General features: G+C 43.3%; 1 protein-coding gene across 1 annotated transcript in view; it reads left to right on the forward strand.

Moving 5' to 3' along the window:
* The first annotated feature begins 3,908 nt into the window (after positions 1-3,908).
* The window catches only part of PIK3CA (phosphatidylinositol-4,5-bisphosphate 3-kinase catalytic subunit alpha), a 102,736-nt gene continuing 79,182 nt past the window's right edge, over positions 3,909-27,462 (forward strand). Inside the window, exon 1 of the mRNA XM_068281058.1 lies at positions 3,909-4,120. The gene's annotated coding sequence lies outside the window, so the exon portion shown is untranslated. The remainder of the gene's footprint in view (positions 4,121-27,462) is intronic.

A 27,462-nucleotide genomic window follows, 5' to 3' on the forward strand; every position in this document is an offset into this window, starting at 1 on the left:
TTACAAACAGGAGGAATCTCGACGTGGTATGAAGCCACTATCTCCCATTACCCATCCCCCCTCCAAAGATATGCTCTTGCTTGGTCAAACGACCTCCAAACCAATATAACAGAACTCCACTTACTACAAGCAACCTCAAAGGTGATGAAATTCTCTAAGAATAACTCACACTGGGAACTATCTAGAAAAATAGTATACAGATGGTACTATACCCCAAGAAGATTAGCAGCATTTTCACCGGACACCACCCAGATGTGCTGGCATTGCTCCACTTCTGTGGGAACTCTCCTACATATGTTCTGGGAATGCCCAGCAATTTATAACTTCTGGCTCCAAATTGAACAATTAATAAAAAGCTCCATACTCAGAGAATTTCGATTATCTCCCAAAATAGCATTATTATTAATTGGTTTGGAAAACCTCCCAAAACCCACACAACCTCGGGTCTGCCATGTCCTACTCTCCGCACTCTATCTAATCACCTCCAACTGGAGATCAGCGAATCAGATCAGTATATCCCATTTGATATCCATAGTGAGTAGAAACTTGTCAATGGAATGTAAAATCAGGGCCAGGAACACTAATGATTACAGGGATTATAACCTACCTGGATCTTGGTCAAGACTCCTCACTTAAATCGCTCTTCCCCTGCCTGGGGGTCACTCTTCCCCACTTCCATCCCAGAAACCAACTCACCTCTCTGAGAGGGAATACCCATGCCCCGCCAACCCATTGGAAGGGTTGGAAGATATGTTCTGTCAGTACTTGTTCTTTTTCCCCTTCCCCTCTTTTATACACTAGTTTCAAAGTGTATCAAGCACATATACAAGCTCCACTCCTCCTGTAAGACACTCAAACCACAGGTATCAAGGGCTCTTCTAGCCCTCACTTTTAATACCTATGATAATGTCGATAAAATCAGTTGTTACCGGATCCAGGTTATGTAAAACAACTGATAAAAGACAACTTGAGTTGGAGTGTATTGCATTCTCATTCGTTATATTATACTGTTCTACCAGCATATTTGACAGGCTAGAAGCCATCTATCATAGTGCAACCTTTGTGTACCTCAAGTTTGTATATAAGATTTAACATTTCAGCTAATTGCTAATTGTATGTACTATGATATGACCTTTGCTTAAATAAAAAGTTTTATGATAAAAAAAAAAAAAATACATAAATAGTTACCTTAGGGACTGAACTTTTTAAATATTTATGTCAAGAGGGTATAACACTGTTACTTTATAAACTATGGGCTTGTAATTAGGGATGGACGCAAAACTGAAAAAAATGCACCTTTATTTCCAACTAAAATATTGGCGGCAAACATTGTGATAGGGACATAATTTAAATGGTTTTATAACCGGGACAAAAGGGCAAATACGTTTCATGGGTTTTAATTACAGTAGCATGCATTATTTAAAAACTATAATGGCCGAAAACTGAAAAATAATTATTTTTTTCCCCACATTTTTCCTATTTTCCCATTAAAACACATTTAGAAAAAAATAATTCTTGGCATAATGTCCCACCTAAAGAAAGCCTAATTGGTGGCGGAAAAAACAAGATATAGTTCATTTCATTGCGATAAGTAATGATAAAGTTATAGACGAATGAATGGAAGGAGCGCTGAAAGGTGAAAATTGCTCTGGTGGTCAGGGGGTAAAACCCCTCAGTGGTGAAGTGGTTAAACAATTATTGCACACTTTCTGTAAATCCAATAAACTTCTGAAATATCACCGTGTCTGTCTCCTATATGATATATTTAACTGACATTTTTTTATTGTAACAACCAATGATTTATAAAGAAAAATCATGATGATTAACAAGGTTGCCCAAACTTTCGCATCCCACTGTAAGTTAATTGGCTTCCCCCTAAATCGGCCCTAGACTATGATACATACACTGGACAATATAGACATGGCAGGGATTAGATTGTGAGCCCTTCTGAGGGACAGTTAAAGTGTACCTGAGATGTGACCACAGCATGCAAACATACATACCTGGGGCTTCCTCCAGCCCCCTCTGGAATGATTGCCCCCATGATCAGTTGGGGCCAGTTGGTACAGGCGCAGTCCGGCTTCCCCGTTTCTGGGAGCGTTCTGCGCCCCTGGCGATGTAAATGTGGTGGGAGCACGCATGCGCAGTTAACCATGGACTGAAGGACTTTCCGGGGCCAATTACGGGTGAACGGGGAGTCAGAAGAGGATGGCATGGGAGTGATCAGGCCAGAGAGGGCTGGAGGAAGCCCCAGGTATTTTTGTTTTTATGCTGTGGCCCAATCTCAGGTTCACTTTAAGTGACTAGATAATATATACTCTGTAAAGTGCTGAGGAAGATGTTGGTGCTATATACACTGACAGGATTATGAGGAACACCTGTTCAATTTCTCATTAATACAATTATCTAATCAACCAATCACATGGCAGTTGCTTCAATGCTTTTAGGGGTGTGGTCCTGGTCAAGACAATCTCCTGAACTCCAAACTAAATGTCAGAATGGTAAAGAAAGGCGATTTAAGCAATTTTGAGCTTGGCATGGTTGTTGGTGCCAGGCGAGCCGGTCTGAGTATTTCACAATCTGCTCAGTTGCTGTGATTTTCGCGCACAACCATTTCTAGGGTTTACAAAGAATGGTGTGAAAAAGGAAAAACATCCAGTATGCGGCAGTCCTGTGGGCGAAAAAATGCCTTGTTGATGCTAGAGGTCAGAGGAGAATGGGTCGACTGATTCAAGCTGATAGATGAGCAACGTTGACTGAAGTAACCACTCGTTACAACCGAGGTATGCAGCAAAGCATTTGTGAAGCCACAACATGCACAACCTTGAGGCAAATGGGCTACAACAGCAGAAGACCCCACCGGGTACCACTCATTTCCACTACACATAGGAAAAAGAGGCTACAATTTGCAGGAGCTCGCCAAAATTGGACAGTTGAAGACTGGAAAAATGTTTCCTGGTCTGATGAGTCTCGATAAGAGTCAGAATTTGGCGTAAACAGAATGAACACATGGATCCATCATGACTTGTTGGTGGTGTAATGGTGTGGAGAATGTTTTCTTGGCACACTTTAGGCCCCTTAGTGCCAATTGGGCATCATTTAAATGCCACAGGCTACCTGAGCATTGTTTCTGACCATGTTCATCCCTTTATGACCACCATGTACCCATCCTCTGATGGCTACTTCCAGCAGGATAATGCACCATGTCACAAAACTCAAATCATTTCAAATTGGTTTCTTGAACATGACAAGGAGTTCACTGTACTAAACTGGCCCCCACAGTCACCAGATCTCAACCCAATAAAGCATCTTTAGGATGTGATGGAACAGGAGCTTCTTGCCCAGGATGTGCATCCCACAAATGTCCATTAACTGCAAGATGCTATCCTATCAATATGGGCCAACATTTCTAAAGAATGCTTTCAGCACCTTGTTGAATCAATGCCACATAGAATTAAGGCAGTTCTGAAGGCGAAAGGGGGTCAAACACCGTATTAGTATGGTGTTCCTACTTAGGCGAGTGTAAATAATAATAAACTCTCATCTACGGTACAGTGTATTCCAGCAGAAGTTTGGTCCACTTGGTATGGATAGAACAATAATAGGTATTTTATTTTTTCTCCTTGATTTTGTGTTGATTCTTCCAAGATGAAACAGTAATGCCTGTCCATAATCCTCGCTAGATGCAGAATATGTACAACCAGCCTGAATTTTGAAAGCATTGAGTTTGAACTTCCCTGAAGGAATCCTGTGCCTGGGGCGGCTAGATAAGCAGACTCCAGCCACGGGTCTCCTGTTCTGCAGCAGCAACACTGTGTCTGTGTGTTTTAAATAAAGCAACGAAAAGGAAAAAAGGCGAGCGTGAGACCGCGGCTGACGTCACCGGATCTGTCTCCGGATGCCGGAAGCGGGAGCGGAAACTGAGCCGCTGAGGGGGAGGTAAACAGAGGAAAACTAGCGGTGGTTAGGGAGCCGGAACCGGGCGAGAAGTGGCTGGACGCTTGGGCTGGAGCCGCCTCTTCCCCCGCCGCGGGGAGGATGGGCAGTGCCCGGTGACGGCTCCGGGGAGCGGAGAGGAGGGAGCCGGCGCCGCACAGAGGAGCGTCTGGAACGCAAAGAGGTAAGCAAGCCCTTGGTGACAAGCTTGTCTGCTCAGCCTAGGCACCCATATCGAAGCCGGTGTGCAGCGAGTCGGGAATAGATTGTATCACTTTCCTTCTGTACCCTCCATCACAGGCATAATCCCTGATGGTCAGACACATAGAGCTCTTTGTAAATGGACTGCTACAACAAGAATTCTGCCCCCAGACAGCAGCAGAATGATAGCCTCAGTGTGCTTTCTATTAAAACATGCTCAGAAATGTAAAATGCAAATTCTCAGGGGGATCCTTGTTTTTTCCAGGGTTTGTGATGGAGACTCCCCTTTTTTTCCCTAAGGTCCAGTATTGGCCTGCAATATTGGGTGCTTGAAACAGTCATTTTGGTTATTTCAGGCTGCCTTTCCCTGGGTGGACAAGGAGAGAACTGTGCTGAAGAATAAAGAGTAATCTTGCATTTTTTTAGTATGTCTGATCACTAATGACCAGTAAACAAACATCAGGACAGTATTACACACTGTGACAATGCATCCCCACCCCAAACTATCACAGATGTGTATGACTCCATAGCCACCAAAGCTACAGCATACTTTTCATTGGCTGTAGTGTTCACTTCTATGCCAATTAAAGGTTGTATAACGCTTGGTGCGGCTTTTTCGTTTTGTTGCATACCTGTTATGTTCTAAAACTCTGGCAGGGGCTTCAGATTGTGAGCGACAGTTAGTACTGTTTTTGGTTTTTTTTACTGATTGCGCTGCGTCACCATATCTGTTGCTGTGCAGACTCTAGACAGCAACGTATACACTGACACAGCATGTTTAGTGTAAACCAGCCTCTAGTGACTATATACTCTGCAAAGTGCTGTGAACATTTCTAGTGCATAAATAACTAGAGGTTGCAGACAGTTAAACATTTTTGCTATGATGGTTCTTTGAGACTGTGGTTACACTTTTTGAAGTCACGGATGTTTTGCCACAATGCGAAAATGCAAGTAATACTTTACTATATGGCGTTTATTGATTTTTCTTTTATGTAATTGCATGGAATGTGTACTATGGCTTTGTCATCTGATCTTTTGATCTCAGCAAGTTCTGTTGGGGTTTCTGCTTTTGTAACATTATCAGTCAACTGTTTGCCCATTCAACTGGTGTCATGCACAATTTAATTGAGCAGGATAAATCATTTCTAATTTTGAGTTAATGCATATTTTGTTAATTTTATTAAAATTCAGGCAGCTTGAATTAGAACTAATTAAAATCTTAAAGGACAACGGAAGTATTTACTTTTAAACCAGGGCTGTAGAGTCGGAGTCGTGGAGTCGGGCAATTTTGGGTGCCTGGAGTCGGAGTCGGGAAAAATGCTCCGACTCCGACTCCTAATGAATTTGTAACTGTAATTAAAATAGAAAATATGATAAAATGTTCTATTTCTCAGATAATAGTCATTAAAATAATGTATATATACAGTATATATACAGCAATAGCTGTGCTTAGTCCACAAAAATGAAATAAACCAATCAAAATTAGTTACTTGTGCTGCTTCAATAAAGCAGTCCCCGTATTTTTAAGGTCAGATATACACATCTGATTGTGACTGTATATATGATGTGTACACAGGAATCTCTTATATATACTAAATAACATCTATGCTGTAAGAATAAAGCCTGATGTGTAGCTGTGTCACTAACAGAGATGGTCAATGAGATGGAAATAATTCTGCATTGATGCTGATTTATGCAAATGTATGCACTCCCTTTGCTGATGAAATCAAATAATTTGATATGTTGTTAAAATTTGGTTTGGTGACTACAAATTAAACAGTACCTGAGACGGATGAAAAGTAAAGTTTTATACATACCTGGGGCTTCCTCCAGCCCCCTTCAGGCTAATCAGTCCCTCGCTGTCCTCCACCACCTGGATCTTCTGATATGAGTCCTGGTAATTCAGCCAGTCAGCGCTGTCCGGCCGCATGCCGCTCCCACAGCCAGGAACATTCTGCACCTGCGCAATATCGCTGCACAGGTGTAGTATGCTCCTGGCGGCGAAATGTGTGTGCATGCGCGGTACGCCCGACTGGCTCAAGTACCTGGACTCATAGCAGAAGATCCAGGTGGTGGTGGAGGACAACGAGGGACTGTTTATCCTGAAGGCGGCTGGAGGAAGCCCCAGGTATGTATAAAACTTTAATTTCATCTGTCTCAGGTTTACTTTGTTACATAGTAGTACTATACTCTACATATGCACTCCCCACAGAGCTGCAGGGAATCCACTGAGAATGCTGTGCACATTGAACACAGAGGTGTTGTCTGTCACCCATAAACCTTGAAGAATGTGTAATAGAGGAATAATCTCCTCATTCCCCTGCAGAGTACCTGCACATCATTCTTACATGTACCCACACTTACATTGCCTAGGGCCTGATAGATGTTCTTTGTTCCGGTTTGTACCTTTTACAAGTACTCTTACCAAGGACTAGTTTTAGTCTAAAGGGAATAAATATAGTAGTCTACATATCCTTCTCACTTCAGTTGTCTTGTAAAATTCCTAAGCGTTGGCAGTTAAGAGACGAATTTCATGTTACATACTTTTGATCAACAAAATTGTAATATGCAAATTAGAGGAGTCGGAGTCGAGGAGTCGGAGTCGGTGGAATCCTAAACTGAGGAGTCGGAGTCGGTGGATTTTTGGACCGACTCCACAGCCCTGTTTTAAACAGTACCAGTTGCCTGGCAGCCCTGCTGATCTATTTGGCTGTAGTAGTGTTTGTATAACACCAGAAACAAGTATGTTGCTAATCTTGTCATCAGACAATGTCAGAAATGCCTGCTCCGTATATGCTTTTTCAGAGTCTAGGGCTAAAAGTACTTGAGACACAGGATCAGTAGGACAGCCAGGTAACTGGTATTGTTTCAAAGGAAATAAATATGGCAGCCTCCACATCCCACTCGTTACAGCTGTACTTTAAGCCCCTGCACCTGATTGTTCTAGTAACAATGTGTTTAACTTTGCATTAAATCTGCATATGCACCTGGACTCCAAAAATGAAATTCTGGCAATTACACCAGGCTGTGGCTTTTGTCCAGGTCCAATGTGGGTCCTGGAGCTGGACAGGACTGGTACTTTTGCCTCTCACCCTATCCGTTCGCCACTGAATGAACGTGAGTGAACGTTGTGAATCTTTCTTAGGCCTGGTGCACACCAGAGGAGATTTTCTGAGTGTTTTGAGTTTTTAAATCTGCTGCTAATGTTATCCTATGTGTCTGTGCACACTGGAGCAATGAGGTTTTGTAAAAAAAACAAAACCATAGCATTACATTGGGAAGAGCTTTTGAAACCTCTAAAAGCTCTTCCCAATGTAATGCTATGGTTTTTTTTTTACAAAACCTCATTGCTCCAGTATGCACAGACACATGGGATAACATTAGCAGCAGATTTAAAAACTCAAAATGCTCAGAAAAACTGCTCTGGTGTGCATACAGTGTATGGGACTATGTGACATGGCAATGTGAGAATGACTGACTGAGGTTTTGGGGAGGTGAACAGAGTTAAAGTTGCTTATGGGAGGCTTTGACTCCATTTACTTTGGAGATGGTAGTGTCACATGACTACAAAAGGGAAGGGCATTGGGGAGAGATTTCAGCAGTGTAATGTGCAGATTTAAGTGTTTTTTTTTTGGGGGGGGGGGGAGGGGAGAGTATGAGTATGAAAACAGTTGTAAATTTCGGTTCTAAAAGAAATCATTTCTGTATACAGAAGCAGAGGAGCAGTCATGTGACTGATAGGAAAGTCCATTACAAAACAACAAACAAACAAACACTGAACATTTATATCGCGCTTTTCTCCTGGCGGACTCAAAGCGCCAGAGCTGCAACCACTAGGACGCGCTCTATAGGCAGTAGCAGAGTTAAGGAGTCTTGCCCAAGGTCTCCTACTGAATAGGTGCTGGCTTACTGAACAGGCAGAGCCGAGATTTGAACCCAGGTCTCCTGTGTCAGAGGCAGAGCCCTTAACCATTACACTATCCAGCCAGCATTAGTATATCTGTCAGTGATAACATAACTGTATTTTGACGGTTCTTGGCATGACCCTGCTGTATTTTCAGTGGACTGCGTCGCTTTTATGAGTACAGTGCTCATTATGGAGATGAAATTAACAGCAAGCCGTGAAAGAACTACTAAGGCTAGGTTCAACCTCTGGATCCAATAAGTGGACGGTAACAATGCATCAGATGTATAATTCACTGTGTACTTCTAATTGTGGTGTCCATTGTAACGTACACAACATAGATGGTATGGATGACCCATCCAGAAGAGTCATGCAAGACAGGAGTTTGCATTCCGCTACCACAGCTAAGACAATGGACACGTTCAAAATGGAGATGTCTGAGCGGGTCCTATATATCAGTGTTCCCCACCCCTGCCCTCAAGGCTCACCAACAGTGCATTTTTTTGGGAAATCCACAGAGGTATTTAATCAGCTCTGCTAAGACACTAATTACCTCAACTGTGCATGTTTGTGGTTTTCTGCAAAACACGTACTGGTGGTGGGCATTGAGGAAAGGGTAATGCTGGGAATACACGTTAAGTTTTTACTTTAGATAGATGGGTTCGATAGATAAATTCCAACCTGTCGGATCTGGTCGATTCTACTTTCGTTTCGATTCTCCTCATTCAAGTGAATGTAATTGATAAGGAATCGAGAGGGGAATCGAGCAGTGAATCAAGAGTAGAATCTATCGAAAGCGAAAACGAACGCAAAAACGCATCGTGTATTCCCAGCATTAGGGAACTCTGCGGCATAGATAACATAGATCCATGACATGTCTGCTGGTCTCCATTGCAGAAAAAGGTCTATTGTAATCTCCAGCATGAACCTAACCCAGTCCTGTATTATTAAGGTAAAACTATTCTAAAGCAGCTAATGTAACTGATGACTGGGTGACACTCATTGTTAACAACTTTTATAAATATTTCCAGCAGAATTTGATTTCAACCTCTTACATATAACTAGTGCTACAATAGCTATATACTGTTCAACAGAATGCCAAATGTTCCCTTCATTTTTCACACCAATAAGGATTTGTCGGGTTTTATTGCTGTTGATGTTCTGCTGACAGGTGTTGTAGAAAACAAGGAAGTGAGTGCATATCTCCCTAAGAAAAACACAACAATAAAAGCCTGACAGATGGATTTTCCCCGCTGTCATGTGACTTGTGATTCTCAGTCGGATGCAAGGCATACCACAGAGTTCTATGTAATCTTCACATTGTATGAGGAAAGACCAGCAAATAACTCAGTGAAACTCTGTAGAAGTTGCTAGTTTCTGTATTCTCATGCTGTCCTTGTAGCATTTCTTTTACTCTGTATAAGTATGCATGTAAGGCCTTCCAAATTTCTTAAGCTCCATGCCAGTTTCTAGATTGAAGGGTTGCTGCTAATATGACGAATGGCTGAGCAGCTTAATTAGACACTTATGTTTCCACACCCTTCTCTAAAATCAAATCAGAAGGAGGGAGGGGGGTATGTTTGACTGACACTACTATATCATTAGAGCAGATAGTTGGAAATTGGGATAAAAGGTTCTATTGACTCCTAGGGGCACATTGTGTGCTGCACAACTATGTCATGTTGTGGAAGTGCATCCTTGCATAGGTCTTGTTTTTGCATTTTTGAACATGTGTACCTGTTAAATGCAGCCATAGAGCCACAAAATCAAATTCTATTTACTGTTTTCTGTGTTTAATATTCCACCTGCAACCTTACCCTGCATTGCAAACGCTCCAATCCTATTCAGAAATGTTTCTGCTGTAATAAATCTTATCTTGGTGATCCTGGCTCTAATTTGCCATTGCCAACTAGAAGGGTGCTTATCACACCTGCCACATTCCTGCTTCTCACAGATTGGCTGAGGGCAGTCTGAGCTGCTGAAATCTGATCTATGCTGTGCTCACATGTGTTTTTCATAACAAGCTAGCTATTACAGTGCAGTTTCTATGAGGGGGAAAAAAAAGAAGGGAGAAAATTACATCAGGATTGGCTTCAGTCAGGGAATCAAGATGGAAAATGCCAGGAACAGAAGCCTCTCTATTTACTATATAAAATTCACTGAAATTAAAACGTTGACATTGCATGACATCTGTTATGTAAGTAGTTATCTACTTATATATGTGTTTTTTTTCCTGGGATACAATGGCTGTCCCTCCTGCTTTTAAAGAAAATTTGTGAGGAACATTTTTAGATACTTTTCTCAGTATAGAGAAGACTCTGGATAGTCCAGATGCTTTCTGGGCCTTCTTCCTCTTCATGGCCAAGCCCTAGTCTGTGTAGGAGCGGTAAAACGGTCCACTAATGCCCAGTAGCACAAAGCCACTCAGGCTTGCCTTTTTCCTCTGTTCATGAGAGGCTTCATGCTACTGACCATGTGTGGACCATACTCGCGCTATGTGCCCGCATTCGTACATGGATGAGGGTGCAGTCAGGAAGAGGGTCTCGTGATGGGCACCGAGGGGATCCGGGAAGCTTTTGGACTCTACTGAGGTAAGTATCTATCTAATTAAAATGTTTTTCTCCTCACAGGTTTGCTTTAGATTTTTGCCATGCTGGATTTATATAGCAAACCTGATGGATACCAATATAGAGGGAAGACTCTGGATGCTATTGAGCCTTCCCTATCTATTGTCTGTCCTTTTGTTCCATTGCTGCCCTCCATTGAAGTTCTGCAGCTGCCTGTGTTTGTTACTCCTCTGGCAGCCTTTGGAAGTACTCATCTCCGGCCTGTCTGTTCACTTTAAGCAACCTTGTGGGACACTTGTATACATGCTATAGGTTCTCTGTCGAGACTGTCCTAAAAGCCTACATCGGCTTTGAGTTCACCCTATCGTGTGGATAAGATTTTTGGTTTCAAAACTTTTTTTTTTTTTTTTTTTACCTCCTGAAAATAGTTTGCCTTTATTGAAAGTTTTTACATGAACACTTTATTGTTTTAATGGCCTTTAAATATTTAAACCGTGTTGAACCACTTCAAGAATTTTACTGGTGTTCTAAGAATACAGTGTTGGAATTGGAAGGCGTGCCGTGGAAACCCCCGTTTTGTCATTAAGAGATTTTTCACTGTTGGGGCATTTGGCAAATAGAAGATTGCTGTGAAAATTTTTGATGAATAATCTTACATTTAAAGTCCAGCATCATTGCTGGTTTACAGGAAAAGCTTTTAAACACAGATTTCTTTTATGATCGTGTTATCACTTGGCTACCAATCTCCGTTTGACAGCCCTGGGACTCCCGGAAATGGGGCAGCATCCTTTTTAGTCAGGAATTTATCCTGCTTTGACATGGCTGTGCACACGGCTTGTGGAGCTCTGTCATGAGGCCAGGATGCAGCGCCCATCTTTCAGCATAGAGATAGACGTTAACAGCTGAAACATGAGAACTCTTTCTAAACAGAGCTAGAACTATTTAATATTACACTGACACTTTTTCCCATATATAATATGAACTCAGATTTGTGAAAAAAGTTTTTGTTTTGTAGTTTGCATTTAGGGATGCAGGGGCATGGCAGAGCTGCAGCCCAACCCCTCCCAATCAGAATATGGAAGATGGATGTGACTAAACTGCTATTCAAACCCTGTCCCATGAAGATCAACTGGTGTTGGGAGAGGTGGTGTAACTCCAGTGGCATTCTCCTAGTGATTATCAGAGGGGGCCTTTCTGTGGGAGCTCCAAAAGAACGCAGCAGCATGGGTATTGTGAATACGCTGCATACTGTGAATATAAAGCGAGGTTCGGTTTTTTTAATGTAACTTCTAGCTTAAAGTGGACCTGAACTCTTGCACATGACATAAGAAAAACATAACAGAAATGCACCCTGTATGTTTTAAAGGGATACTGTAGGGGGGTCAGGGGAAAATGAGTTGAAGTTACCTGGGGCTTCTAATGGTCCCCCGCAGGCATCCTGTGCCCGCGCAATCACTCACCGATGCTCCGGCCCCGCATCCGGTTCACTTCTAGAATTTCAGATTTTAAAGTCTGAAAACCTCTGCGCCTGCGCTGCCGTGTCCTCGAGCCCGCTGATGTCACCAGGAGCATACTGCGCAGGCCCAGTATGGTCTGTGTCTGCGCAGTACGCTCCTGGTGACATCAGCGGGATTGAGGACATGGCAACGCAGGCGCAGTGGTTTTCAGACTTTAAAGTCTGAAATTCCAGAAGTGAACCGGAGGCGGGGCCAGAGCATCGGTGAGTGATTGCGCGGGCACAGGGCGTCTGCGGGGGACCTTTAGAAGTCCCGGGTAAGTTCAACTCATTTTCCCCCGACACCCCCATCCTACAGTATCCCTTTAAGAGCTTAGCCTGTGTAATTCCCCCTCGTGTGTCTAATCACTAGTTGTAATTGGATTCCCCCCTGTGTCACATGACTGTCTATGGCAGATAAACCCATTTGAAAGTACAGGCTGTAAACCATGTCTGCTTCCATGAATGAGGAAGTAGAAACTGTGCACATTTATTTTAGGATTTGTATAATCTGTAACAAATGTTTGTTTGTTTAAAGGGAAGGTCCAAGCAAAAAAAAAAAATGAGTTTAACTTACCTGGGGCTTCTACCAGCCCCATGTAGCCATCCTGTGCCCTCATAGTCACTCACTGCTGCTCCGGTCCCCCGCTGGCAGCTTTCTGACCTCGGAGGTCAGGTCCGCATTGCGTACATTTTTACGCATTCCCGCTAGTGCAGGAACATTAACATATACATTTTTACGCGTTAGTGGTGCAACGCATACATTTTTGTTCCTGCATTAGCTGGAATGCGTAAAAATTTATGCAATGCGGCCCTGACCTCCGAGGTCAGAAAGCTGCCAGCGGGGGACTGGAGCAGCAGTGAGTGACTACGAGGGCACATGATGGCTACATGGGGCTGGTAGAAGCCCCAGGTAAGTGAAACTCATTTTTTTTTTTTGCTTGGACCTTCCCTTTAAAGGTTATTATGCAGTTGTGTATCTTTTAGAGCAGAGACGAGTTCTGAGTTCAGGCTTTAAATGCAACTAACAAGGACCGTAGACATGAAAGCAATGGGCATGGCAGAAAATAGTTGTGGCCTGTAAGGAACTCTACATCTCTGTAGCCTTACTGCCCTTCAATCCAGTGCAGCCTACTACTTCACTTACTTCTAATCTCCTTATTTGAGATTCTCTGTATCATAGCTTGTTTGCTTTGTGCATGTTGTTGTTGTTTCCTATAACATTTCAAATACATCTGAGAACTTTTTATTGTGTGGAAGAGTGAAGGGGATCCTTTAAATATTTTCTTTTAATGTTGCAGTACAAGGCAACAGTGCTCGGAGCCCAAAGGCTCGGTGGGACAGTCATATAGCTATGTATTCAGCTGCCAGCATGAAAGTGCTGCAGCTTATGTTCTATCGACAGAAGCAAGGTCTGCAGTGATTGCGTTTGTGAAAAAGGCTCACTTTTGTTCATTTCATTTTGAAGTTCAGTGAACCTTCAGTGCAATTGGAGAGTAAAAATACTGTAGTTGGCAATAAAAGTAGGTGGCTGCTATTACTTTTTATTTTTATGATTACCCATGGAGCCCCTGAAAATTCATCTTGTTCTGTGTGCATATCAACTTTCATTTTGAGTCTTATTCTTTTAAATGGCTACCTAGCTTGATGAGTTTGTTTTTATGTGCTTTTGTCTTCTCCTGCTTTAGGTAGAATCCTTTTTTTCCCCCATATTTCCTGCAAGAGAGGAAACAGAGGGAACTGAGGATATTCCACTGATATTTATGGAGCTTAGATGGCAGTATTGTCTACAGATGTATTCATACTTGCACAGTAAAATATCTAGTATGTTTCAAGGGATCTCTAGTAGTGGTCTGTCTTTTCCGTAATAAGAGCAAGAACATTTGGTACAAAATTTACAGGAGCAAGTACACTTCAAGGACTTTTGTCCAGGTAACCAACACAGTTGTCTTTATAAAGTTGTTTGTCATTTGTGGTTACAGTACTATACTGTTTCTAAGTGTTTGGTACTTGAAATAAGCCCTTTTACCAGTTTCTGCACCAAAATAAGCCAATATATGATCTACAGACAGGATATTTATCAGCAGTCTACATCAGGAATAAACTTCTAGCAGACATCTGATTCCTGGAGAAGGCCTGCTTTGCCATTGTCATGGTACACACCCACTCATCTCCTCAGTTTGCAATTGGTTGGGGGACAGAGCTACTTACCACTCCAATCCCATTCACATAAGTGGCACTGGGCAGAGCCATGATATAAAATAGTAGGGAATCTTTGGGCAAGGCTCCTTATTGATCCTGGTCGCCAGTGGGGTGCTTCCTAAGTGGCTGCAGCCCTGAAGTGCTTTGAGTGCGCCTCTAGAAAAGCGCAATATAAATGTTCTTTGTATTGCCCATTCTAATAAAAAATATATTGTCATTATAACCCACTCCCTTTCACACCACCCTGACTGGTTCTTTGATGTATAGGATCCTTGGCCGACCTGGTATGCAGATAATCTGTGAGATATATTGGTATTGAAAGCTGCTTCAGCCATGTTGTATTTTTTTTGTGGCCAGTGGGTCCTCACTGTCTGTCTTTAGTGTTTCTTAGCCCTACCTGTCCTTGATGCTGTGGGGTATGGGATATGTGGGAGCAGACTGCATCACGGTATGTTCTCAAAATAGCTTCGTAAGGCATGTCTTGCGCAGGCTGTGTCCTTCCTTATTCTCGTGAGTGTCATGAATGCCGCAGCGCTGTACTAAACTGTGTATAAAATTTGTTCTCAATGAAGAAAAAAAAATATATCCATTATTGGGCAGCACGGTGGCGTAGTGGTTAGCTGTCTTGCCTTGCAGCGCTGGGTCCCCAATTCAAATCCCAGCCAGGTCAACATCTGCAAGGAGATTGTTTGTTCGCCCCGTGTCTGCGTGTGTTTTCTCTGGGCAATCGAGTTTTCTCCCACATCCCAAAAACATACAGTTAATTGGCTTCCCCCTAAAATTGGCTCTAGACTATGATACATGCACTACACAATACATACATAGACATATGACTATGGTAGGGACTAGATTGTGAGCCCCTCTGAAGGACAGTAACAAGACAATATACTCTGTACAGCGCTGCGTAATATGTCGGCGCTATATAAATTCTTAAATAAATTGGTGGTTGCTGAGTTGATGCACATTTTATGATTGTTCTTGTGAAAATGGATGTAAATGAAAATGATGCAGCAGTAGCATTTCACTAGTCAATTTTCAAGCTGTATTAGATTACAATAAAAATATTGCATCAGCTCAGAATTATTTACCTCTCACAGAAAATTTCTCATTGCCAATTTTTCTTTTTCCCTTTTTTTTTTATTTTTTTTTTATTTTTTTATTTATTGTTATTGCTTACCTCACTTCCTTTTTATAAAAGAGGAAAAGTTTCTACAATGGGACACACCGCAGTAAAAGCCTAACTAAAGTTCTAAACCTTTATCTCTCATTCCGCAACTGACTTAGGTCCCTAAAGGAGATTGTTATATTGCGGCTTTAGACAAAAAAAAAAAAGAAAACCATGTTTTTCCTTTTGCTTAAAATTATTTTTTAAGGACAAGAATAAATAATTTATATCAATTACTACAATTTGTATTTTGTTCTTTTTGAAATCCTTTTTGTCCCCCCATAGTTCTAACAAAAATTTTTTTTTTTTTTAAAAGCTAAGTTTCAGCACCTGTAGACCATATGGTTTTTGATTTTGTATGAACTTTTGGAATGTGTTTGATGCATCCCAGTGTGTTAATTTGCAAACTGTTCTTGGTAGTTCCTTATCTATGGAACTGTTCATAAAGGATACCTTAATTGATCACGCGGGGGAGTGATTCCCGGCTCGATCCTCGCGGGCGGACAATAGTCAAAAGCGAAGAGCTGATAAGTGCTAAGAAGGAAGTGCCTGCGGGGACGAGCGGGAATCGATATGCGTGGACGAGCGGTGACGCGCCGGCATCGAGCCGCTGGCTTGATACCGGCGCATAAACGTGCCGTGTATGCCCAGCATTATGCTGGGCATACATGGCTCGACTGCTCCTTATCAATCGAGCCGCTGATGGCTCGATTGATAATTTCCGACGTGTCCGATAACCGTGTGGATCGATCCCCGCCTCGATCCGCGGCAATTGATCCGCACAAACGAGCCGGCATCGATACCGGCGCATTATCGCACCGTGTATGCCCAGCATTAGACACAATTGCAAATAACCTTGCAGTTCAACTTTAAACAATACCATACTGACTAGTCTTTTAACTCTGTATTGCAGGTATTTACTTCACCTCTTAGGCTACTTGCACACCAAGACGTTGCGTTAGGTGATACGTTAAGGTCGCATAACGTGCACCTAATGCAATGTATGGTGGTGCGGGAGAGGACGGTAGAGTGAGCCGCGTTAGGCGGCTCTATCCGTATAAGGTCTCCCAGAGTGGCGCTGATTGGCCGGCGGGACCACGTGATGCGGAGCGAGACACTCCGCATCACCTGGTCCCGCCGGCCAATCAGCGGCCGCCAGTGCAGTGAATATTAAGTAGCCATGTGCGCGGCTACTGTAGCTGCATCTCCCCGCCTCCTCTCCGCCCCCCCACTGAGCATGTGCAAACAGTCTATAGCCGCTCTAACGCCGTAGCATGCTGCACTTTCGGCAGAACGTGCAGCGTTACATGTAACGCAACGTGGGCTGTGTGAACAGCCCACTTGTATTACATTGCCTGTAACGTCTTAGTGTGTAAGCAGCCTTAAAGTGATTCTTAAGTCAATTAAAAAAAATGAGATTTACTGACCTGGGGCTTCCCTCAGCCCCCTGCAACTGATCGGTGCCCTCGCAGCCCCGCTTCGATGCTCCAGGAGACGCCGGCGAACACTTCCGGTTTGGCTGTCGGCCGGTGATGTCGAAACCGGAAGTGTTCGCCGGCGAGGGAAGCCCCAGGTGAGTAAATCTTTTTCTTTTTTTTTTTTTATAGACTTAAAGAGACACTGAAGCGAAAAAAATATATGATATAATGAATTGGCTGTGTACTATGAATAATTACTAGAAGATTAGCAGCAAAGAAAATATTCTCATATTTTTATTTTCAGGTATATAGTGTTTTTTCTAACATTGCATCACTCTATAATATGTGCAGATTACACAACACTCAGCATTCAAAATGAGTCTTTCAGAGCAGTCTGTGAAGTAATGTACTCTCCTCTAGCAGAGGAAAAGTAAACAGTTCAATTACAGTTGAGATAATAAAAGTCAGATAACAGCCCTCTCCACGACTAAGTTAGTCGGAGAGCTTAATAGCTTTTTTGCATAGAGATAACAACTGGAGTTTCTCAACTCTTCCTGTACTGGAAACAATTACACTGATGTATATGATCTTAATGGTTTTTTTCTTAGCTGTACTACACATACAAATCATAATATCATCATTTTTTTTTTCACTTCAGTGTCTCTTTAAGGTTCACTTTAAAGCAGTAGGATTAACCATACTATGCCAGGGGGAAAAACACTTATATACAGTGGGTTGCAAAAGTATTTGGCCTCCTTGAAGTTTTCCACATTTTGTCACATTACTGTCACAAACATGCATCAATTTTATTGGAATTCCACGTGAAAGACCAATACAAAGTGGTGTACATGTGAGAAGTGGATCGAAAATCATACATCATTCCAAACATTTTTTACAAATAACTGCAAAGTGGGGTGTGCGTAATTATTCGGACCCCTGAGTCAATACTTTGTAGAACCACCTTTTTGCTGCAATTACAGCTGCCAGTCTTTTAGGGTATGTCTCTACCAGCTTTGCACATCTAGAGACTGAAATCCTTGCCCATTCTTCTTTGCAAAACAGCTCCAGCTCAGTCAGATTAGATGGACAGCATTTGTGAACAGCAGTTTTCAGATCTTGCCACAGATTCTCAATTGGATTTAGATCTGGACTTTGACTGGGCCATTCTAACACATGGATATGTTTTGTTTTAACCTCCTTGCCGGTTATCCCGAGCTCAGCTCGGGGTAACCTGCGCAGGAGGATATCTCAGGCCCCGCTGGGCCGATTTGCATAATTTTTTTTTTTGTTACAAGCAGCTAGCACTTTGCTAGCTGCTTGTAACTTCCGATCGCCGCCGCCGATCCGCCGCAATCCGCCGCGCCGAGTCGCTCCCCCCCGCCCCAGAGCCCTGCGCTGCCTGGCCAATCAGTGCCAGGCAGCGTTGAGGGGCGGATCGGGATTCCCTATGACGTCCCGACGTCCATGACGTCGGTGACGTCATCCCGCCCCGTCGCCATGGCGACCGGGGAAGCCCTGCAGGAAATCCCGTTCTCAACGGGATTCCCTGCATACTCTGATCGCCGAAGGCGATCGAGTGGGTGGGGGGATGCCGCCGCTTAGCGGCTATCATGTAGCGAGCCCTTGGCTCGCTACATGATTTAAAAAAAAAAAAAATTAAAAAAAATGTGCGGCGCTGCCTCCTTGCCGGATTTTTTAGACCGGCAAGGAGGTTAAACCATTCCATTGTTGCCCTGGCTTTATGTTTAGGGTCATTGTCCTGCTGGAAGGTGAACCTCTGCCCCAGTCTCACGTCTTTTACAGACTCCAAGAGGTTTTCTTCCAAGATTGCCCTGTATTTGGCTCCATCCATCTTCCCATCAACTCTGGACAGCTTCCTTGTCCCTGCTGAAGAGAAGCACCCCCAGAGCATGATGCTGCCACCACCATATTTTACAGTGGGGATGGTGTGTTCAGAGTGATGTGCAGTGTTAGTTTTCCGCCACACATAACGTTTTGCATTTTGGCCAAAAAGTTCCATTTTGGTCTCATATGACCAGAGCACCTTCTTCCACATAGTTGCTGTGTCCCCCACATGGCTTGTGGCAAACTGCAAACGGGACTTTTTATGCTTTTCCGTTAACAATGGCTTTCTTCTTGCCACTCTTCCATAAAGGCCAATTTTGTGCAGTACATGACTAATAGTTTCCTATGGACAGAGTCTCCCACCTGAGCTGTAGATCTCTGCAGCTCGTCCAGAGTCACCATGGGCCTCTTGACTGCACTTCTGATCAGCGCTCTCCTTGTTCGGCCTGTGAGTTTAGTTGGATGGCCTTGTCTTGGTAGGTTTACAGTTGTGCCATACTCTTTCCATTTCTGAATGATCGCTTGAACAGTGCTCCGTGGGGTGTTCAAGGCTTTGGAAATCTTTTTGTAGCCTAAGCCTGCTTTAAATTTCTCAATAACTTGATCCCTGACCTGTCTTGTGTGTTCTTTGGACTTCACGGTGTTGTTGCTCCCAATATTCTCTTAGACAACCTCTGAGGCCCTCACAGAGCAGCTGTATTTGTACTGACGTTAGATTACACACAGGTGCACTCTATTTAGTCATTAGCACTCATCAGGCAATGTCTATAGGCAACTGACTGCACTCAGATCAAAGGGGGACACATAATTATGTACACACCACTTTGCAGTTATTTATTTGTAAAAAAAAGTTTGGAATCATGTATTATTTTTTCGTTCCACTTCTCATGTGTACACCACTTTGTGTTGGTATTTCATGTGGAATTCCAATAAAATTGATTCATGTTTGTGGCAGTAATATGACAAAATGTGGAAAACGTCAAGGGGGCAGAATAATTTTGCAACCCACTGTAAGTAGATAAATACTTGATCTACTTACATAACACACATATATTGTACTGTCCACGTTTTGATTTCAGTGAATGTTATATAGTGAAATGAAGATAATTCTGTTCCTGGTGGGAACCATGCCTTTTGCCCACAATTTAGGCTTAATCCTGATGTCATATCTTCCCTTAAAGAAAATCTGTAATGAAAAAACTCCCCTGGGGGGTACTCACCGCGGGTGGGGAAAGCCTCCGGATCTTATTGAGGCTTCCCCCGTCCTCCTCTGTCCCATGGTGGCGGAGAAAATCTTCCCGGAGCAACGGCGATGTAAATAATTACCATTTGGCTCCAGCGCAGGCGCAGTATCTGCTCTTCCCACGGAGATAGGCAAAAATAGCTGCTCTCCATCGGGCCAAACAGCGGGAGGGAAGGGACGCGGGCGGGTAGCGCTGATACAGAGGAGGCGGGGGAGCGGCGCTAACAGACAGGCATAGGTAAACATTGTGCTGGCGACACGCTGTGTGTCGCTAGCACTGCGGGGGGTATAGCGGCGTGCAGGGGGGTCCTGGAGGCACACCATGGGGCAACAGAAGCTGGTGTTAGTGTGCACAACCAGCCTCTCTGCCCCACTAACATCATTAAATCCCACCTCGGGTTCTCTTTAAGTATGTGATAACTCCAATTCATAACCGTAGAAAAAGTTTTGAATGCAGGATTAGCATCTTTATCACTTAAAACACTCAGACCAGTTGGTGTTGAAATTTGATTTTTATGGTGACAATCCTGCATTAACTGATTATTACAAATCCCATGCTAAAGATAACTAGACTTTAGAATAAAGTGTGCTTCACATGTTCAGTTTACTAATAGTGCAAACGGGAGCCTGGAGAAAATCTCTTATGTTGTTTGCACACTGGAGATACTTGTTTATAGGAATTCATTCACCTTTCTTGTGAGTGTACCCAAGAATGAGTCAGTGTTTGCATCTGCAAATGTGTTTGTACTTTGTCAAGGATTATCGCTCTGTTTTGGTATCAGTTATGTTAAGTTTACCATTTCACTGTAGGGTATTACCAGCTTCTGTTTTTGCTATATTGATATCGCTTAAAGTGAACCTAAAGGCAACAAAAAAAAGAGATTAACTCACCTGGGGCTTCCCTCAGCCCCCTGCAGACGATCGGTGCCCTCGCAGCTCTAGTCCGATGCTTCTGGACCCGCCGGCGACGACTTCCGGTTTCGCCGTCACCGGCCGACAGGCATGGGAACGCGAGTGATTGTTCGCGTTCCCAGCCTGTATATCGCCCCCCCATGCTGCTATTGCGCCCTCCTCCTGGCCGCAATAGCAGCATAGGTCCCATTTAAAGTCCCATTAAAAATGTTGCGGTGTGGTAACTCACTGATTGCAGTGCATTACCTCTTAACGCAGACACGTTGCGACTTTAACGTCACATTAAACCACAACGTCCCACTGTGAACACGGCCTAAAGGTCTCCTGAAGCAATAGGCTATACCTTTCTTTACTTACCTGAGCTTCTTCCAGCCCCCAGAAGTAATTTGGGTCCCTCACCACAGCTCCGGTCCTCCTCTGTGTCCCGCTGGCCACCTGTATGGCACTTCTGCACATGCGCGGGTGAATGCACCCACGTCCTTGGGAGTGTACTGCTCAGGCACAGTACGCTTTTGAGGGCATGGGCACCCACTTGCGCAATATCAATTGTCATGATTAGACACTGGTCAGAAATGATATCTATGGGAGGTTTGCAAGGTGGAATCCATTGCTTAACAGGAAAACAAGGAGACGCATACAACTAGGTGGGAAAAAGCCTGCTTGGAGAGAAGATTGCCCGAAAAGCTCGCTTTGGAAATAAGGTTGCCCGAGCGAGTTGCAGTCCTAGAGAGAGATTCTCCTTGGCCAGTTTAGTGGCCCAAGTCAGACATTTGTATTGGAATGGGCATTTTCCAGATCTGTGCTTGTAGTGGGTCCCAGCCCTAAAGGGTACCGGAAGTGACATGTAATTTAATGATAAACATTTGTTAGTGAAATTCCAGTTCCACTTTGGTACTAAACTGTCTCCCCTTGCACTTACTGTAAAGCCTTTATACAAACACCAGAGCACGCTTGGCTGAGGTGGCCGTTGCAGTCGAGAATCTAGCATGTCTACAGTGTGTTGAAAAGTTCCCGTCACTCAGCTTCACTGACCAACAATAAAGATGCTCAGACAAATGATTATTTTGACTTTCACTGAAGTTAATTTCTCAATGTCTGTTTTTGTGTTATGCAGTAGAATCTCGTTCTAGTAAATTCGAATATAGTAAACCTCTGGATATAGTAAACTCAGTCCTCAGGTCCCAGCAAATGTGTCTGTATTGATAAACAATGTATGACCAAATCTGATATACCCAGTTTCCCCTAAGATATGCTCTAGCTGTAATTTAGAGCATGTTCAATATATAAGCCCTGCCCCGCCCCCAAAAATAAGCCCTAGTAGCAGTTATCGTACAGAGGCGTAAGAGACCAGCAAGCGAGGTCACAGTGGTGCAGTGCTGGTCGGGCAACGGTACTATCAACCCAGCACTCAATAAAGGTTATCAGCTGTGTGCAAGAATGCCAGGGCAGGTGCCTGATCACAGAACAATAGCATACCTTCATATCTAGCCGAGGAAGAGGAGGCACAGTGGGGAAGGCAGGAGGACATAGCGCAGGAACAGCACAGTAATATGACATCCCCTGAAAATAAGCCCTAGCACATCTTGTGGGGCAAAAGGTAATAAAAGACACTGTCTTATTTTCGGGGAAACACAGCAGTAAACTACTTCTCTTGTTCCCTTGCAGTTTACAATAAGGGGATTCTACTGTACTTGTTTTTGCTGCCTGATTTTGCTTTAGGTTTCTCTCAGTTAATTCTTGCATATTTGCGGCCTGTCTCATAAGTGTCATGAGTGATCATGAGAACTGTTGGCAGTAAGGAGTCATTTATAAAAATTCAGGCAAAAACTGCAAAGACTTGTATTATCACATTTTTATTAACAAGCTACATTCTTCTACAGCAGTGAAAATCTTTGCACTGCGTGGACTGCTTTGCACTGGCTTTGCCAATCAGTAGTCTGGAAGATTCGTGCAAATGTCTCTTCTAATAACTTTTCTGCATTTACATTTTTAGTCCTTTTTCTCCACCCTTTTGCAAAGCTATTGTCATGTTTTGAATTGGCTTCTCACTTCACACTATTGTTGTTGAAAATTTGTTAGAATTGCAGTGTTCTGCTCTTGTTGAAAATTTGTTAGAATTGCAGTGTTCTGCTCTCGCATACATTTTTTTTTTTGCCAAAAGTATGTTCTTCTTTCAGTGTATATGGACAATTAACGGGGGGAAGAGTTCATTTTCATGTAAAATACTCAATATTGTTGCTGGTTCCTTCCATGTTCTGTGCCACAACATGGCCGTGTAGATCGATCGGGAATGGCGGAAAATCTTGTCTGCAAGAGCTTGATTGGGTGCTCAGTGGTAACTGCATTCGATATCTTGATGACCAAGTGACCCCCAGCCAGACTTGGGGGGGACAAAAAGCCAGAAAGCACCAACTGCCATTATCTATAACCACACCCCCTAACAATGCGGTAGCCTAAAAGGTTGTGTTTAATTCTAGATCTACATATGCACAAAGGGAGATACTAGTTGCTTTGCAGTTGCAAATAGCCATTATTTCTCACAATGCAACAAGGCTCCTACAGTGTGATGTCAGGACTTAAAGTAGAACTCCAGTGAAAATTATGTAAAAAAAAAGTGCTTCATTTTTACAATAATTATGTATAAATGATTTAATCAGTGTTTGCCCATTGTAAAATCTTTCCTCTCCCCGATTTACATTCTGACATTTATCACATGGTGCCATTTCTACTGCTGGGAGGTGATGTAGCTGCTGCTTGCTTTTTTGGCAGTTGAAAACAGCTGTAAACGGCTACTTTCCACAATGCAACAAGGCTCACAGACAGGAAACTGCCAGGAGTACCATGGTCCTCAGTTTCTTGTGGGAGGGGTTTCACCACAATATCAGTAATACAGCGCCCCCTGATGGTCTGTTAATAGGAACAGATTTCTCATGTAAAAAGGGGCCTCAGCTACTGATTGGGATGAAGTTCAATTCTTGGTCACGGTTGCTCTTTAAGCCCTGACATCACATGGTGGGAGGGGTTTCTCCACTATCAGCCATACAGACACCCCTGATGATCTATTCGAGTAAAGGTAAAGATTTTTCATGGAAAAGGGGTATCTGCTGCAGATTGAGATGAATTTCTTGTTGATCTCGATATTATGTTTCACATAATAGTAATAAATCTGTATGCTGTTTTGGGAGCATGTATTGGGTAAGGGTATTTTATGCTGTCAGGAATAGTCGGTTGCTGAAGCAGAGCATTTACAAATAAGTCATTGTAATAAAAAAATAATTTTAAAATTCCAATTTTGACATGAATTAGAACTTGGGGAGGCTGAACCCAAAACCTAGTCTTGAAAGATTTGAGTTGTTTTGAAATTTTTGGTTTCTCTACCTAGTAACTAAGTGGATTTGTATCTGCATTTGGCTTCCCTGATGAATTTGAGAATGACTGTTGATTTGCCTGACTTTCTTTTGCATATTGTTTGTCCAGCAGGAACCATTCCACAACATGCACATGATAAGACTCACATTTCAAAGATGACAGTTGTGTTAGTACATAACTTTCCAAGACCAATGTGTAATAATCTGGTTTTAAAGCTTAATCGTACATGATGGGAAAGTTACAAAAGGAAACCTCAATATAGATGTAAAAGCTGACACATCCTACAGCAGTGTGTGATCAGTTCTTTGTCTTCTTGCCAGGAAAGTCTGGTGATATCTCCCTTCTGCTGACTCTGATAAGGGATTGATTGACAATCTGCAAAATTGAACAGGAGGAAGGGAGGAGCAGCTTTAGAGCCACACATACTGCTGTCACCAAACAACAAATTGAGCAGCAGCAAGTGGGAATATCTAATGGTCATCAAAATAGAAAAATCGGCACCAAATGCTGGAATGGTCAGACTCTTTGGGGGTCCTTGGTATCTCCTTTCTGTGCCTTCGGTTAAAGGTATCCAATGTACATCAAAGAGAGAAGGAACCGGGCATCGGCTGAGTTGCAAATACCAATATATTTCATCCCATCCAGTGACAGATACAAAACATCAGGCAATAGGTCTAACAGCCGTTTCTCAAGCTTAGATGCTCGCGTCCTCAGAGACCACTAAAGCCTAGTGACAAGCGGACATATATACACTTTGGCCTGGTGCACACCAGAGGAGTTTTTCTGAGCGTTTTGAGTTTTTGAAACCTCCTGCTAATGTTATCCTTTGTGCCTGTGCACACTGGAGCGATGAGGTTTTGTAAAAAAACTCCATAGCATTATATTGAGAAGAGCTTTTGAAACCTCTAGCGTTTGGGGAGCTTTTCTGGTGTGTCTCAGCCCATAGACCACGTCTTCCTCCATTCGACCCCCGGTAGCCATCTCAGGACAGCCAGAATATCTGCCAAATAAGAGGGAATCTTAATTAAATGTGATCTCAACAGGTGGTCAAGATATTTTGACAAAGGTTCGGTCACAGACCCCCGTGCCGACACAATGGGGCGGCCAGGGGAGTTGTCCAGGGATTTGTGCACTTTCTGGGACACGCGAGACTCTGTGACGTCACAGAGATTTGGAGCTGTGGCGCCGATTGGAGGAAACTCCTGATTGTCCCAACCCCGAAAGGGATGGATACTTCTTGCTGTGAGCGCCGGGGGCTCGGAGCGGTTTCGCTAGCATGACAGCCGCTTGGGAACAAGCCGGAAACAGCATTGGTGAGTCCCTCCCCTTCTAACTTTGATTTACGTCATGGTCTATGTGTATATATGTCCGCTTGTCACTAGGCTTTAGTGGTCTCTGAGGACGCAAGCATCTAAGCTTGGGAAACGTTTGTTAGACCTATTGCCTGATGTTTTGTATCTGTCACTGGATGGGATGAAATAAATTGGTATTTGCAACCCAGCCGGCGCCCGGTTCCTTCTCTCTTTGATGTACATTGGATACCTTTTAACCGAAGGCACAGTGAGGCGATACCAAGGACCCTCCAAAGAGTCTGACCATTCCAGCATTTGGTGCCGATTTTTTTTTTTTTTTTTTTTTTTTTTTTTTTCTTTTTTTTTTTTCCTTCTTTTTTGATGACCATTAGATATTCCCACTTCCTGCTGCTCAATTTGTTGTTTGGTGACAGCAGTATGTGTGGCTCTAAATCTGCTCCTCCCTTCCTCCTGTTCAATTTTGCAGATTGTCAATCAATCCCTTAGCAGAGTCAGCAGAAGGGAGATATCACCAGACTTTCCTGGCAAGAAGACAAAGAACTGATCACACACTGCTGTATGATGTATCAGCTTTTACATCTATATTGAGGTTGCGAAATGGCTGTTAGACCTATTGCCTGATGTTTTGTATCTCTCACTGGATGGGATGAAATAAATTGGAATTGAAATATCAATGGATTACAAGTAAATAAAAGTAGCTAATTGTTTCTTGGTGTACATAAATACGGTAACTTTTTTTTTTTTTTTTTTTAAATAAACCCCCAGAGTTCTTTTATACTTCTGCCTCTCAACTTTTCAACCTGGATAAACCCTTCCAAATGTACGGATCTCAAGGAACCCCTGCATAAAAGTTATACATTAGCAGGGGTACTGGGGAATAATTTTGCAGGAGGCACAATCTTTAAAAGGGTGTGTGGTTACAATCACATGACCATTGTGCCACCACTGGCTCCCCCATTAGCAGTCTCCGGCCCATGGGTCGGAGACTGCTCTCTCTTCTGCTGCCGGAGGCTTCGGAAGCCTGAGTGACACTGCATTCTCGTGCACTCACACAGTACGGAGTCGCTCTGTGCCAGCGATGGAATGCAGGGACCATAGGAGGAACAGGAAGGCTCTCTAGGACTGAGAGCCTTCACTGTCTTTAGGAGAGTATCCTTTTTAATTTCCACTTCAGACTCCCTTTACGTCACTGACCCATAATGACTATATAGCTCAGGTCCTCTGATCAAAGTAGAGCTGGTTAATGAGATGCTAATATTTCCAGCTTGCATGCAAATGTAACACAAATGGGATATAGCTTAGAATTGGAGCAGTCAGCATTGGCAGGAAATGCATTTGTTTGAACATCCAGTTTGCATTAAAGTTTACCCGAGGCGGTATTGACAAAAAAAGGGATACTTTAGAAGAGGTCAGCCCCTGGATCCTGCAGTGGCTTCCTTCCTGGCCCCATCTGTTGCTGCAATCGGGGCCCCAGAACCTATCCGACAAGTGCCTGTTGGAGTTATGTGACCACACTCCTCTTCATGTATGAGTGTGTCGGCACTGCACCTGCGCAGTAAGCCGGAGCTGCTTGTCTATTAGCTGCTCTGTGCTTATTCACAGGCGCAGCTGCAGGATGGCCATGCTCGTGCATGAAGAGGAGCGTGAACACGATCATCAGGCAACAACAGTGCTCTGGAGGAGGACACGGGAATCCCTGTGTAGGTCCCAGAGGCCTCTCTCTTCTTAGGTAGGGTATTTTTTTTTGTTTTTGTTTAATGCCACCTCAGATTCACTTTAAATTTGTATGCAAGCATCCCATCCCATTGATCAACTCTAGACTGAAGTTTGCCTACACTAAGAGTGTGATTCAGACACAGCTGAAGCTAAAATGATCAGCAGAGAGGCCAGAG

Source organism: Hyperolius riggenbachi, chromosome 4, assembly GCF_040937935.1.
Source record: "Hyperolius riggenbachi isolate aHypRig1 chromosome 4, aHypRig1.pri, whole genome shotgun sequence".
NCBI classification, from domain to species: Eukaryota; Metazoa; Chordata; class Amphibia; order Anura; family Hyperoliidae; genus Hyperolius; species Hyperolius riggenbachi.